The following is a 15,233-nucleotide window of genomic DNA, read 5'->3' on the forward strand; positions in this document are numbered from 1 at the left end:
TTTCTCAAACTCAGCTGCTGTGTCCTTTGTTCTCAGGAGAATGGAGAAAGGACCGCTTGCTTGGGTTTGGGGCCACCATCTGCTGGAGAGACCGGGGCAGCGTGGAGGAATGGTAAGAAGGCAGGTAGGAGTATTTGAGGCTAAGCAACCACTAGAATGAATGTGCATTCTCTGTTAGCATCTCTCTAGAATTCTCAGAATTGTGGTTATTGGGAGAGCGGAGGAAAGAGGGACAGATGGCTACGGAAGTGGAGGTCACCCCGGTTGCATACTTAATGAATTGTTTGGCAATTCTGTGTTTAATGTCTGATAATGTCCCATGACATTAGCAGTCTGTCTCTGCACAGTGATGTGTCTGACCTGTTTGCTACTGGGTCACCGGATGCCTGGCAGCGGGTGGGTGCTCTGTAAATATTTATTTTGTGAATGTACGGTTCTGGATGTTTTTGTGTTTCTTGGTCAGAGGTCAGAAGGGTTTGCTGAGATGTGAGGAGAAGCTGGAAAAAAAAGCCCAGGCTCTGAGGGTGAGGACCCGGCCGAAGCTGCAGGCAGAGGGGTGTGGATGTGCAGACTGGTTTGCTGGGAGGATTCAGACCCAAGCTCAGGCCCCATGGCAGCTGGCAGGAGAAGAGGTCCTATCAGAAACCCTGGCCAGAGTGCCAGAAAAGCCACAGACTGGCCACACAGAGGAATGTAGGTGAGAAGCTCCCCTCAATGCTCAGGCTAGTGCCTGGAACACCTGTTCCTCAGTCAATGGACTTAGACAAACAGCGACTCTTGGGCCCATTTGGCTACGGGAAGGGGTTCTTACTCTATAGGCTTGGTGCTCATTGGCCAAGGGCTGGGCTGGGCCTGAAACTCCTGGTGGGACACATTATCTTTATCAGCCTAAGGACAGGCAGGGACTGACAGGCCTTTGCCCACACACGCCCCCGATTCTCTGGGGGTGACCAAGAATCCTCAAAACATGTTTCGGAATTCTTGCTTCCAAGACCCTCTCCATTTGTGCCCTCCTCTCCCTGGACCCAGTTTATCCCCCGCCTCACCTCTCAGGCCTCCAAAAGCTGGGGCTTGAGTGCCACGAGGATCTGGGTCCATGGCCTGACCTTGGAGGTATTTCTGTTCCAAATACCACAAGTCCTGCCGGTTTGACTCCTGGCCTTTCTACTCCCCAAGCATCAGCCATGGTGGATGGGAGGAGAAGCACAGCCTTGGAAGTCTGCTGATTCATGGGTCAACTCATCCTGAATTTTCTCTGGTTCTAATTCTTAAGGGGAAGAATTCTTTTTCTGGAATTTCTGTGTTGTCTTGAGAGGGAGTTATAGGGTGATATTTGTGGCATCATTTTCTTCCAACACTTTTTGGTGGCTTTTCCCCTTGCCCAGGGATTCATACCAATAAATCAATATCTGTTTATTGAGCAATTAATTATATGCAAACCATGGGTGAGGCACTCATTAAGGAATAAAAAGAGTGGCCAAGCGTTGCCCCTGTCGTCGAGGAGTTTGCAGTGGAGGTTTGGGAGCAAGTCACAAAATAATTAAACATTGAATAGCTGTAAGTATGTAAATTTGAGATACAATGTATTTACAAAACAGAACTGGTTGCTAATTGAATTGTATCAGTAAGGTCTTCGGCTAGAATTTGGGAAGAATTTGCAGAAAACAGCAGAGAAGCCATCAACTATCCAGGAATCTGATCTGAATCTTGGATTGAGGATTTAGCCAAGTATGTGAGAGGTAGAAAGGGCAGTGTAGACAGTCAGAGCCAGATGAATCAAGCTGAACTGTGGTCAAGGGAATGGGGGGCTGTGTGAATTAGGACCAGAAAGGCAGCTGTTTTTTCAGACCCTGTCTGTGGACTCTGGACTTTAACCAGGAGATGATGCAGAGGGTATGGGTCAAAGTGCTTTTACCAAATTCAACTCTGCGAATGGAGCACTAGACCAAAGCTAACAAGATGAAATACAGTTGGAAAAAGTGCAAAGGCATGTGTGTACAGGTGTGTATGCGTTTGCGTGTACACACCCGTCTTAAAAATAGCACAGATTCACGATGGCGGCCACTTGTTTTAATGGTATTTGACTTGAAAAAGGGACAGATGCTAATGTACCTATAGATTCAGTGCGAGTCCTTGGGGTGCTGGCTGGGAAGAGCCTCTTGCACCCCAGGCTGCAGCAGGAGGGGTGGTGCCATACTCTTTGCCGTGAAGAGGACTGCTGTGCTGGGGACCGATGTCCTCACAGGAGCTTCCTGAACTTTTTCCTGCAGGAGAGTTTTGTTCTCATGTGCTGTTTCCATCCAGGGTTTTTTGTTGTTGTTGTTTTTATTTTTATTTATTTATTTTTTTTGACTCAGGGCCAACTTCACTTTCTCAGATCACTGTGCATCTTCATGCAGTTTCCTGAGCGGCTTCAGGTGACACCTTCAAAAGTTGTCGGGGAGAGGGAGTTCCCACTGTGGCACAGCAGGTGAAGATCCAGCATCGTCTCTGTGGTGGCTCAGGTTCGATTCCTGGTCCAGCACATTGGCTTTAGGATCCGGTATTGCTGCAGTGGTGGTTTAGGTTGCAGCTGTGGCTTGGATTCAGCCCCTGGCCCAGGAACTTCCATGTGCCATGGGGACAGCAAAACAAACAAACAAACAAAAAAAAAACATTGCCAGGGAGAGAAAGTACTCATGTCCAACCAGGTGACCAAGCATTTGTCTGGGGCCAAAGAGTGTCCTGGAAGGTGGAACTTTCTGAGCTACAGTGAGAAGAGTCCTGGCCAACGAGGATGAGGGCAGTTGGTCACCCTGCAACATACTCGATTCTTCTCCTCGATGAATTGCCTCCACCCCCCCCACCCGTTGCTTTCCTCCTCAAGGGTAGCCAGCACCGTCAGAAATCTCACTGTCTATGTGTAAGGTTTTCCAGGGTGTAATCCTTTAGGTTTTGCAAGTCTAAAGCATTGACCGTGGCTCTTTCGTACCAGTTTCTTTGAGGTGTCATATTCTACAAATTATCCTACAGGAATTTTTTTTTTTTTCCTTTTGTCTTTTTAGGGCTGCATCTGCAGCATATGTTCCTAGGCCAGGGGTTGGGCTGGAGCTGCAGCTACTGACCTACGCTACAGCCACAGCTACCCCAGATCTGAGTCACCTCTGTGACTTATGCTGCAGCTTGTGGCAACACCGGATCCTTAACCCACTGAATGAGGCCAGGGATGGAATCCACATCCCCATGGATACAATTTAGGTTCTTAACCTGCTGAGCCACAGTGGGAACTCCTGAGTTTTGTTTTTTTTAATGAAAAACAAATTCCCTCCATCTCCGGAGGTTACATATAGGGGAAAGAGCATGGATTTTGAAAAAGCTTAAAGATCTGCCATTGGCCCAACATATACTAGTTGTGGTGGACAGTGCTATGTATGCACAAAGTCCTACCTCATTTTCCTCTTCTGAGCACATAGGAGGACCGCTTAGGAGCCCTGGGAGTAGTTCTGGCCGGTAGGTTGTAAGCAGCATGACTGTGAAGCCTGAGTAACGGGGGAGTTCCTTCATGCTCTTCTAACCTTACTGCTGAGGCCATTAAGGCCACGTGTCCTGGCTGGTGCAGACACCAGACCAGGAGTCCCTGGGTGACTGTGCAGAACAGAGGGCCTCTCTCACCGTTTTCTTGCATCGTGCTCTGTGCAAGCAGCAAATAGGGGTTTGTTGTGTGAAGCCGTAGAGATGTTGTGGTTAGTTTATTACTGCAGCAGAGCCTAGCCTCCCTTGACTAAACACTAGTTCTGTGTTCTCATCACTTTGGGCTGCTCTAACCAAAATAACATGGACAGTGGCTTAAGTAACAGGACATTCATATTCACAGCTCTGGAGGCTAGGAGTCCAAGGTCAAGGGGCCAGTAGATTGGGTCCTGGGGAGAACCCATGACCGCCTTTGCGCCGTATTTTCACATGATGGAGCCAAAGCCCTGGTGTCTCTTCCTCTTCTTATAAGGGCACTGAATCTTTCATGAGGATTCCATCCGCATGGCCTCATCTAAACCTAATTATTGCCCAAGGTTCTGACCTCCTAATACCATTGTATTGGAAGTTAGGGCTTCACAGCATGGATTTCTGGGGGGAACGTGTTCAGTCAATAACATTCTGAAACCTTGTACAAGCCACCAAATAATGCTGAGGCTGTAAAAAAGTGGCATAATAATAAATCTTTCAAAGAGTCATCTTAAAGGGCTACTGTGAAGCTTCAATGAGATATTATGGATGTGATGTTTAGGTGCTGCTCTACTTTCTCACACACGTATTGAGGACCAGTGATAAGTGCCTTCTTTACATAAATCTAACAGCCCCAGGGAGCAGTACCTCTTTTTTTTTTTTTTTTGTCTTTTTGCCATTTCTAGGGCTGCACCCGCGGCATATGGAGGTTCCCAGACTGGGGATTCAATCAGAACTACAGCTGCTGGCCTTCACCAGAGCCACAGCAATGCGGGATCTGAGCCGCGTCTGCGACCTACACCACAGCTCACAGCAATGCCAGATCCTTAACCCACTGAGCGAGGCCAGGGATCGAACCCACAACCTCATGGCTCCTAGTCGGATTCGTTAACCACTGTGCCACGACGGGAACTCCGCAATACTTCCTAAGAAGGGGAAACGGTAACTTAGACAATCTACAACATTGGAGAAAACGCTGGCTGTCTGCGTGTTTAGTGGACAGAGTTCAGGGCCACGGAGGGAGCAGAGAGAGGACGGATTCATCACTTACTGGCGGACAAAAAACACCCTCCCTCTCCTGGAACTTTTGCTTTATTTTTACTGTTTAGTTTAATAAAATACACTCATTGTGGAAGATGTGGGCCCACGGAGAAATAGAAATGGGAGATATTAACCTTTTGGATATTTTCTCCCTGTGCTCTCTGAGAATTATGTTTTCGTATTGAAACTGAAGTTTACGAAAACAGACATACAGACCCATGGAACAGAATAGAGAACCCAGAAATAAACCCAGACACCCATGGTCAGTTAATCTTTGACAAAAGACAGTCTCTTCAGCAAGCGGTGCTGGGAAAGCTGGACAACTGCATGTAAATCCATGAAACTAGAACACACCCTCACACCACGCACAAAAATAAACTCAAAATGGCTGAAAGACTTAAACGTAAGACAAGACACCATCAAACTCCTAGAAGAGGACACAGGCAAAACATTCTCTGACATCAGTTGTTCAAATGTTTTCTTAGGTCGGTCTCCCAAAGCAATATAAATAAAAACAAAAATAAACCGTTGGGACCTAATCAAACTTACAAGCTTTTGCACAGCAAAGGAAACCATAAGAAAACCAAAAAGACAACCTATAGAGTGGGAGAAAATATTTTCAAATGATGCAACTGATGAGGGCTTAATCTCCAAAATACACAAACAATTCATGCAACTAAAAAGCAAAAAACCAACCCAATCAAAAAATGGACAGACAACCTGAATAGACATTTCTCCAAAGAAGACATACAGATGGCCAATAGGCACATAAAAAAATGCTCAACATCACTAATTATTAGAGAAATGCAAATCAAAACTACAACGAGGTACCACTTCATACCGGTCAGAATGGCCATCTTTAGTAAATCTACAAATAAATTCTGGAGATATTTATTTGTGGAGGGTGTGGAGAAAAGGGAACCCTCCTTCACTGTTGGTGGGAATGTAAATTGGTACAACCACTATGGAGAACAGTATGGAGGTTCCTCAGAAAACTAAATATAGAACTACCATATGACCCAGCAACCCCACTCCTGGGCATATATCCACACAAAACTTTCATTGAAAATAATACACACACAAAAGAAACAAACTCATGGACCTGGAGAACAGACTTGTGGTTGCCAAGGGGGAGGGGGAGGGATGGACTGGGAGTTTGGGGTTGGTAGATGCAAACCATTGCATTTGGAGTGAATAAACAATGAGATCCTGCTGTACGGCATAGGAAATCGTATCTAATCACTTGTGATGGAACATGATGGAAGATAATGTCAGAAAAAAAATGTATATATATTCTTTTTTTTCGCCCTTTGGTCTTTTTAGGGCCGCACCTGTGGCATACGGAGGTTCCCAGGCTACGGGTCGGATGGGAGCTATAGCTGCTGGCCTACGCCACAGCCACAGCAATGCGAGATCCAAGCCGCATCTGCAACCTACATCACAGCTCACGGCAACGCCGGATCCTTAACCCACTGAGCAAGGCAAGGGATCAAACCCGCAACCTCGTGGTTCCTAGTCAGATTCGTTTCCGCTGTGCCACGACGGGAACTCCGTATATATATTCTTACATACATAACTGGGTCACTTTGCTGTGCAGCAGAAATTGACAGAACCTTGTAAATCAACTATAATAAAAAAATAAAGTGATCTCATGGTGTAAAAAAAATAAACTACTTGCATCTCGGAAAAAAAGGAAATTAAATATAATCGATTTACAATATTGTGGTAGTTTCTGGTGTACAGCAAAGTGATTCAGGTGTGTGTGTGTGTGTGTATCCATATTCTTTTTTTCAATCCTTTTCTGTTACAGTTTATCACGAGATATTGAATAGTTCCTGGCGCTCTACAGTAAACCCTGTTGATTATCTATTTAATACACGGTAGTGAACATCTGTCTGTTAATCCCACACTCCCAACTGATCCCTCCCCCTTACCCTTTAATAGCGTAAGTCTGTTTTCTACGTCTGTGGTCTGATTCTGCTTTGTGATTAGGTTCATTTGTACTGTTTTTTAGATTCCACATATAAGCAATATCATATAATGTTTGTCTTTCTCTGACTTACTCCATGATAATCTCCAAGTCCATCCATGTTGTTGCAAATGGCATTACCTCAGTTTATACATATATATGTATTTCATTATATAAATATATATGTACACACACCCACCCCCGCATACACCCACACACATCTTCTTTATCCATTCATCTGTTGATGGACACGAGTGTTATTTTTTCTTTGGAGTTAGTGGACTTCATGCACATTTGTTGTATTTTCTCCCCTAGAAAACCGTATCTCATAAACATGTCCCTCGGGCTACCTAAACCTCTTTATCGTATCTCAGATCAGAAGGGGGTCGATGTTGAATGACGTTTTAACGGGAAGGAGTTAGACTGGAGAAGGTCTCATCGCCCCTGTCTGGTAGGATGTAGACCAGATCCATCCAAGTAAGCAGAGGCCCCGGGGAAGGAGAGTGTCTTTTCGCTGTGACCTTCAGCTTCTCTGGGCAGCTGTCCCAAGGGAAGTAACAGACTGCTGTCCAGACCAGTTTTGACTCCTCTCTTTATCAGGCCTTGGACTCCGGTCTTATTAACTCTCGGAGGCCATAAAACAGTAAGTCTGCCAGGCTCCAGCTTGCTCCTCTGCCCTCTGCCCTCTGCCCTCTGTAAACACCCTACCCCCGTCCTTCCCTGTCCAGGAAGGTGGGAAGCAGCACCCTGCTCTCAGGGAGCTGAGTTCTGTGGCCCCCTGAGCGCCCCCTCTTCCCTGCTGGTCCAGATCCAGCCCTAAGGAACAGAGTGGAACGTGGGACCTGGGGCTCCCCTGGGGGAGAGAGGGGGAGCAGCCCAAGCCAGCCCACAGCCCCAGTGAGCGAGCTGTGAGACTCTGGTTGGAATGGTATTTGCTTTTCGTTACGTACAGCTGCAAAGACTGCTGCTCGCGCATGTGTGACTCCCATGTAGGGACAGAACTTTTACGGAGCACACCTGGCCAGGCACTTCGTGGAGAGGATTATTTTCTCCCTTGATCTTTACCAAGATCCGTGAGGTAGGTTCTTATTATTCCCACTGGATGCAAGGAGCTTTGGTTGTGCAAAGGCACATGGCTGGTGAGTGCCAAACCAAGACTTGCACCCTCGTCTCTCTCCCTCTGTACGTCTGGGCGTTTCACTGCTGTCCTCAACCCCCACCCCTGAGAGCAGTGTATTCTAGAGCTGGAGGGGGCTGCAGGGGAGCTTGAAAAGCATTTTGAATGGCCCTGCCCCTCTGCCAGCCAGTTAAATCTCTAGCTGGGGCCCAGCCTAAGTATATGATTATGCAAGTTTTGCAAGAAATTGCAAGGGCGGCCCGGGTTGAGAACCAGTATAATCCAGTACCTTTATTTACAAATGAGGAAACCGAGCCCCAGAGGAGGGCTCTCATGAGTTTATGCTTCCTCCAAGAAGCAGCGCTGGAGCTGGGTCTGGGCTTTCAGAGCTGTTCAGGTCCGTGCGTGGACCCTATGTGGCCACAAGCGCTGCAGGGAGGTGCTGATTCAAAGCCTTTGGGTGGGGTCGATTCCAGACAAGAAGCCAGACGTGCCCACGCTCCCTCCCTCTCAAACCGCAAGATGCTCATTTCTCCAGACTCAGCCCTCAGAGGCCAATTTTTTTTTGGGGGGGGGGGGTATCATTATTTTATTTATTAATTTTTTATTTTTTAATTAAAGTATAGCTGATTTACAATGTTCTGTGCAGCGAAGTGACCCAGTCTCTCTCTCTCTCTCTCTCTCTCTCTCTCACACACATTCTTTTTTTTCATGCTATCTTCCGTCATGTTCTAACCCAAAAGACTGTACACAGTTCCCCGGGCTGTCCAGCAGGACCCCATTACTTATCCCTTCTAAATGTAACAGTTTGCATCCACTAACCCCAAACTCCTTCAGCCCCCCTCACCCCCGCCCCCAGCAAACACAGGTCTGCCCTCTCCATGTCCACCATCTGTTTCTGTTTCGTGGGTAGGATCATCTGTGCCCTGTCTAGATTCCACACATAAGTGACATTATAATTAACAAGTCAGCAAACAACAAATGCTGGAGAGGGTGTGGAGAAAATGAAACCCTCCTTCACTGTTGGTGGGAGTGTAAATTGGTACAACCACTATGGAAAACAGTATGGAGGTTCCCCAGACAACTAAATGAAGAACTACCATATGATCCAGCAACCCCGCTCCTGGGCATATATCCAGACAAAACTTTCACTGAAAAAGATACATGCACCCCTGTGCTTATTGCAGCACTGTTCACAATAGCCAAGGCATGGAAACAACCTAAATGACCACCGACAGGTGAATGGATTAAGAAGATGCAGTACATATACACAATGGAATACTACTCAGCTGTAGAAAAGGACAAAATAATGCCATTTGTAGTGACATGAATGCAACTAGAGAGTCTCATGCTGAATGAAATAAGTCAGAAAGAGAAAGACAGATATCTCAGACAACAATTTGATCATTAGGAAATTTAGTTTGTCTCTTGGGTGACCCTTTGAGGGGGTGATATTTGGAATTTGAAAGTCCCATGAGGCGCCCTCTGCGCAGGAACTGCACACCTCATGATGCTGCAGGTCCCCCACCCCTCATCCCTCTCACCATTCCCACATGCTCCTGACCTCTGCTGTGGCCGCATCCTGCTGCCTTCAGGTCTCTCCTCTCAGGCCACATGGCCAGCTCCACGTGGCAAAGCTGTGGCCAAAGGTCGCAGAGGCTGGACTGAGATCCCGGGAACCTAGTCCCCTGAAGGCAGTGACTGGAGGTGCAGAGGGGGTGATCTGAGCCCACCTGTCTGCCAAGGCAGCTCGGAAATTTGAAAGGGCCGTGAAGGGGGCCAAAACGCCAGACCTTCCTCCCTCTTCTCTGGGGAGCCGTGAGACAGCCATGAGCCGGCGCTCGACTCCTTTGGGCTTGTCACCCTCAGGAGGGAGAGAATGGGACACTTGGGGGATGCACCGTGGCAGGTAGAACAGAAGAAGCCGAGGCCACTGACCCAGGAGGCTGACCTCGGGGGAGGAGTCCCCTTCCTCCGGCGAGGGGGACGTTGTGTCATCCTGTCATCGTGTTCAGTCTGGTTCGTTTAATCTTGTCGGCTCTCTGTGACGCTTGTCCGTTCACTCTGCTTGTCTTCCCAGCCCTTCTAGGAAGCTGCTCACGTCCTCACCCAGAGCAGCTTCCTGTTGGTATGAGGGGGAACCCCCGCTGGCATGAGCCGGAGCCGCTGAGGCCCACACCTTCTTCTCCCTCCGTGCCCACACTAGAGAGGTTATCTACCTGGAAAACAAACAGGAAGGGACCTAATGGTGTCTCTTCTGGATGTTTCTACAGCGTCAGTGTCTCCCCGGGCCTCCCCCATCAACATCAGTGCTTCAAGGGGGCCCATTTTCAGATACTGGGTCTTGATTAGGTTTGGGAACCATGAAGTGTGGGGTCTGGTGGACGCTTATCAGGGATTACCAAGGGTGCAGGCAGGGAGTTTAGGCCTCTTAGGCTTACGTAATGGCTGAGAGCACGAGTGCTGAGCAAACCAGTCTGGGCTCAAATGACCACTTACGAGCTGGGACCAAGCTATAGAAGAGGTACCGCATTTTCCCTTCTCTGCCAAGGAAGGAATGAAGGGTCTGGTGCACAGCGACGTCGTGGGCGTTAAACGTGCCACATCTAAGGGCTTAGAGCGTTGCCTGGCACAGAGTGAGCCCTCGGGAGAATGTGAGCTGTGGCCCATTTAGGCTGACTGCCTGGTTTCTCCCAGACCTCGGGCCCTGGCTGATGCACACGGCTGTCAGTTAGATGGACATCAAGGTGGGAAGCTGAAGGTGGGGGGAGAGGGACTCTGGAATAGAGTCACCCAGCGACAGCAGCCCAGGCTCCTGTTCTTTCTCCTGGCCCCTGACTGAGGCTGGGTTCCTGCCTCTGCTCATAACATAAGGCCCCGCCCCCTCTCTCTGGTTCTTGGAGAAGCCTGTGGAAGAGTGACCGATTGTCTGGGCAGCCGAGCGGTGGTGCTGGAGTGAGACACGCCAGCTTTAGTCACGTGCAAATCCCCAGGGCCCATCCTCGAGCCCACCCCGTCTCACAGCCGAGGACTCAGCCATGACTCACTGCAGCCAGGTGGTGCCGGAGCCTTAGTCACCTGGCGCCCCAGCCTCCTACCCGGGGGATTCGGTATTCACCGCCTGGGCCAATTTCCTTTGCCTTCGCAGCCTCCTCTTCCTCCCTCCCTCCTCCCCGCTCTTCCTCGCTCCACATCCCTTGGTCTCTCATTGAGCAGATCTTGGCTGGTCTCCCTAGCAACGTGGATGGTTAGAACCTGACAAACGGATGATGGAGACAGTGGCTTCTCAGGCCACCCTCAGCCCCTGTCTGAGACGTTTTGAGGGACCAGGGACCAGCAGGCAGAGTGGGAGACTGCCTGCCCTGACGTGGCGCTACTTTTGTAACTCGGGGGTGGGCGCCTCCAAAGAGACCTTCCTCACCCCACCCTCTGCAGTTCACTGACGCACGAATGGCCGCTATTAGTCACCCACTCTGGTGACCAAAAGCCCAGACTGCCCCTTTGAGAATGCAACTATGTCTACAGGGCATGGGGAGCTCTTTAAATTAGGTCAACAATGTCCACTTCAGTGTGAATCCATTCCGTTCACAAATGTCGAACACCTGCTGTGTGCAGGCACTCGGAGAACAGTGGCCAATAAAATGGACAAGTGTCTCTGCCTTCTTGAATGTTACATTCTAGTGGCGGTGGGCGGGGGGGGGGGACAAAATAATCATGACAATTAGGTAGATTATCTAGTTGGTTAGAAAGTGGTAAGGATTGTGGGGGGGGGTTGTCTTTTTTTTTTTTTTTTTTGGTCTTTTCTAGGGCTGCACCTGTGGCATATGGAGGTTCCCAGGTTAGGGGTCTAATCAGAGCTGTAGCCACTGGCCTACACCACAGCCACAGCAACTCGGGATCCTTAACTCACTGAGCAAGGCCAGGGAATCGAACCCGCAACCTCACGGTTCCTAGTCTGATTTGTTAACGACTGAGCCACGACTGGAACTCTGAAAGTGGTAAGGATTGTGAAACAAAACAAAACCAGCCCTCTACAACTAGGCAGGTGGGGTTGGGAATATGCTCGGAGTGGGGGCAGGCTGGGGCGGGGGAGGTTGGTGGTCATTTTAAATGCCATACCCTCCTTGAGAGGGTGGCATCTGAAAAAAGGGTTCAAAGAGGTGAGAGAGGATGGGCCTTCCAGGCAGAGAAAACAGCTCCCTAACTTGGAAGCAGCCTGGCAATTTGGAGGCAGAGCAAGGAAGCCACGTGGCTGGAGCCAGAGGATGGGGTGGCGGGGTTGGGGAGTAGTGGTGGAGGTGGAGGAGGAGTGGCGGTGTCAGATCCCAAGGGGCCTCATGGACCCCAACTGAAGTGGGAGCTGGTGCAGGGCTCTGAGCCGGGCAGTGATGTAGCTTGCTGTGTGGGACTAGACCGTTAGGAGTTGGGGCTGTTGCAGAAGCCTGGGAAGAGAGGCTCAGGCCAGGGGGACGCAGGGGGATTCAGGCTGCCTTTGGAAGGGGGAGCCGGCAGAATTGCCGGATGGATTGACGTGGGTGTGAGAGGAGGTGGGCCCCAGGTGGCCACGCTCCTGAGCATCGGTTCTAGGCTCTGGGGAGCTGAGGTGGCCAGCTCTGGAGCACGGTGGGGAGCAGGAGAGGGTGTTGGAGTGTCGCCCCACGTCACCTTTAGGCTTGGTTCGGTCCAACCCCAGCCTCTGCTTTTGTTCTAGGGCTTCTTGTCTCTGAACAAACTGGGTTCTGAAGTTCAAAGCCTGTGCTGGGGTCCTGCGGTCTGGGGGGGATTAGACCCCCCCACAGGGAGTGCTCAGTGAGCCTGAGGAGTGAGGCTGGCTGGGCCTTCCTTGGGGTCTGCAGAAGCAAAAACCGGACTTGGGGACCTCGGGGGTCGGGGTGGGGGAGCACGCAGAGCAGTAGCCTTTCCCCGCTGCGAAGCCAAACACGCGGGACCTGCCCCAGCCTGTGAGGCCTAAGACACCCATTCACCTGGGCTCCTGGCCTCATCAGGGAGGGGGAGGGGATTTCGAGGGCCCCGCCCGTCTGTGGATCTGGGATTGCAACACCTGCTCCTTCTGCTGCGTTAACTCTTGGCGAGTTCTTTGTCACATCCTCTCCCTGGTGATGGCAGGGCGGGCACCTCCCGAAGCGGCAGGCTTCCTAGAAGCCTTGTGTTCAGGGAGTTGGAGACGTGGAGGGAAGCGGGGTGGGGGGTGGGCTCCAAGCCCAGGGGTGTGAGCAGTGACCTTTCTCTGGGGGTGCGGGGGGGTCTCTGTGTCCTTGTTACAGGGACAGGGCCCAGGAAGCCAGGCTGCTTGTGCTGACCCCGGCTGGCTAAGGCAGCTTTCCCTGGAATGCTCACAGGGGTCAAGACACTAACATTTACTGGACTACCCGTTATGCATTGAAACGATTTATTGCCCATTTGCTAATCATAGTCTTTCCCCTGCCCAGTGAAGTCAGCTTCTGGGGCTACATTGGAACCCGAGGGTGAGACGTGACCGTTTAGTCCACAAACCCCAACATCTTCCCCTGAAGCGTCCTCCAGCCGGCTGCTTGGACTTAACCCTCCAGTGATAGAGACGCCCTGGCTTAGGAGACACTGACAGGCTGGAGCGGCTGGTTGGGGCTCCTTGAAATTGAAACCTCGAGGGGTAGTTCCGAGCAAAGCCAGCATGGGCTCTCCAGGGCCAAGATCTGGACTGGGTGTCCGGATCTCTCTCAAAGCCTCTGACCCTAGCCCGGGCAGGGGAGGCGCGGCGGTCCTCCGAGACCAGCGTCTCGATCTGGGCCTGGGCCTGCCGCTCCCAGCGCGCTCAGCCCAGAGCCCGGGGGCCCACAAAGGAAGCTGTGTTCTCAGGCCTGGCGGGGCGCCAGGGGAAGTGGCGGGTCACGCCCGAGGCTTCCATGCCACCCCTGTGGTCAGGTGTGTTTTCGGGCCCTCCAGCGGACCTGCTTGCCCAGGGCGGGAGGGGCTGGGCGAGCAGCCCTCCCCGGAGCAGGGCCGTGACTCACAGGCACTTACCTGTCTCGGGCTTCCTGCCAAGGCTGAGAGGAAGCCGGAGGGGAGACATTCCTGTTTGTTCCTCCTAAGCTTCCCTTGGGTGAGTTGGCTTTGACCCCTTCCTGACGAACCATGGCTCTTTAATACCCCAAGAAGCAGGGATTTTCCACTTTTCTGTTTTCTCTTGGGGGCGGGCGGAGGGGGGGCGTCTGGTGCTTTCCAGGGTCTTGGATGCTCATTCTGCTCGGACTAGTCTGGGGCTGTGACACCCTATGGACATGCCCTTAAGCTTGCGTTCCCCGCTGGGTCTTCTGTCCAGGGGTGCTCCAGGGCTTGGAGGAGGCTGACCTCAGAGGAGGAGGGCCTCGGGGAAGTGTCACGCGCAGTGGCTCTCACAAGGGCCCTTCCCCACACCAGGAATCCTGGTCTGCAGTGACACCTGCGTTTGCCTGGTGCAGCCCCCCTCCCCCTCCCTGTAAGGGACCCCCAGGCGGGCGGGCATTGCCGAGCTTGCCGCGAGGTCTCTGGGAGCAACGCACCTGCCCGGTCCTGCCTGGGTGGGGGCGGGGGCGCAGTGACGGCAGAGGGGCGTGCCGGCTGCCAGATTCCTGAGGCCCGCCCTGCAGTGGGTGACGCCCAGCCAGGGAGTCTCCAGAGGTGAGGCCGTTGTTTAAAAACTGGGAGCCAGGAGAGGAGACCCCCACGTTCAAGGGCAGCTCTCAGAGAGGTGATCTGGAGAAGGAACCGCCCAGGCGCTGAGTGAGGTATGTTACCTGCCTTCACCTGCCCGGTGCTGGGGCAGGATGTGGGACAGGGGTTGTGTTTCTGGGTGCCTGGGACCTAGCTGCAGGGCCTGATTGACTCCTCTTCCTGGGAGCTCAGCTGAGCTAGCTCGGAGCCAAGGGCTAGCTTTTTCTGCCACTGTTTGGATTGCTGTCTCACTTCTGAGAAGCATCTTGGTGACTTAGAAGAAAAGCAGGTTCAGAGCTGGGGCTGGGCACAAAGGCAGGAGGAGGGGGAGGGCGGGGTGGGCTAGAGCTCTTCTAAGAGCTGCTCAGAATGCCTACTTCCGGGCCGAGAAGGGGATGGTTCCAGCCCCGGGTAGGGAGCAGAGAGGGTGTTGGAGAAAGCGGGTGGTGGGTCTCCTTCTTGGGCCTCAATTGGCTGTGTGATCTCAGACCACCTGTCTCTTCCCGGGTCCCTGCCTCCTCTGGGAGGGGATTGGAAGAAAAGGTTTTGAAGCACTAGGACGCATGATTTAAAGATGCCAGGAGCAACCCGGTTCTCCTCTGCTCCTGCCTTGCCAACCCCCCAGTCCCTCTATCCCAGCCAAAGGGATTTGTGGATCTCATAGGAGCAGAACGAGCATCTGACCCAAGGCAGAGGTGGGCACTCGGGGCATGCCTC

General features: G+C 51.5%; 1 protein-coding gene and 1 long non-coding RNA gene across 28 annotated transcripts in view; one reads left to right on the forward strand and one right to left on the reverse strand.

Moving 5' to 3' along the window:
• Positions 1-15,233, forward strand: part of LAMB3 (laminin subunit beta 3) — a 162,069-nt gene that overhangs the window by 109,172 nt on the left and 37,664 nt on the right. For 7 of the 27 annotated variants that reach the window (XM_084978505.1, XM_084978498.1, XM_084978502.1 and 4 more), the window contains one exon: positions 37-124. The exons of 3 other annotated variants lie outside the window; for them this stretch is intronic. The gene's annotated coding sequence lies outside the window, so the exon portion shown is untranslated. Of the gene's footprint in view, positions 1-36; positions 125-463; positions 698-7,696; positions 7,788-9,706; positions 9,846-13,403; positions 13,927-14,460; positions 14,806-15,233 lie in introns of those variants that run through there. 17 more of the 27 variants (XM_084978504.1, XM_084978496.1, XM_084978501.1 and 14 more) reach the window with 7 other exon arrangements.
• Positions 2,113-14,667, reverse strand: LOC146400225 (uncharacterized). Its single transcript, XR_014816866.1, has 3 exons — positions 13,848-14,667; positions 9,391-10,045; positions 2,113-2,264 (listed from the first exon to the last, which is right to left on the reverse strand). It is a non-coding gene; the product is annotated as an uncharacterized LOC146400225 (long non-coding RNA).

Source organism: Sus scrofa, chromosome 9 (assembly GCF_054392235.1).
Source record: "Sus scrofa isolate SSC_HxYL_T2T_F1_AM1 chromosome 9, Sscrofa_HxYL_maternal_Yorkshire_Landrace_v2.0, whole genome shotgun sequence".
Taxonomy (NCBI): domain Eukaryota; kingdom Metazoa; phylum Chordata; class Mammalia; order Artiodactyla; family Suidae; genus Sus; species Sus scrofa.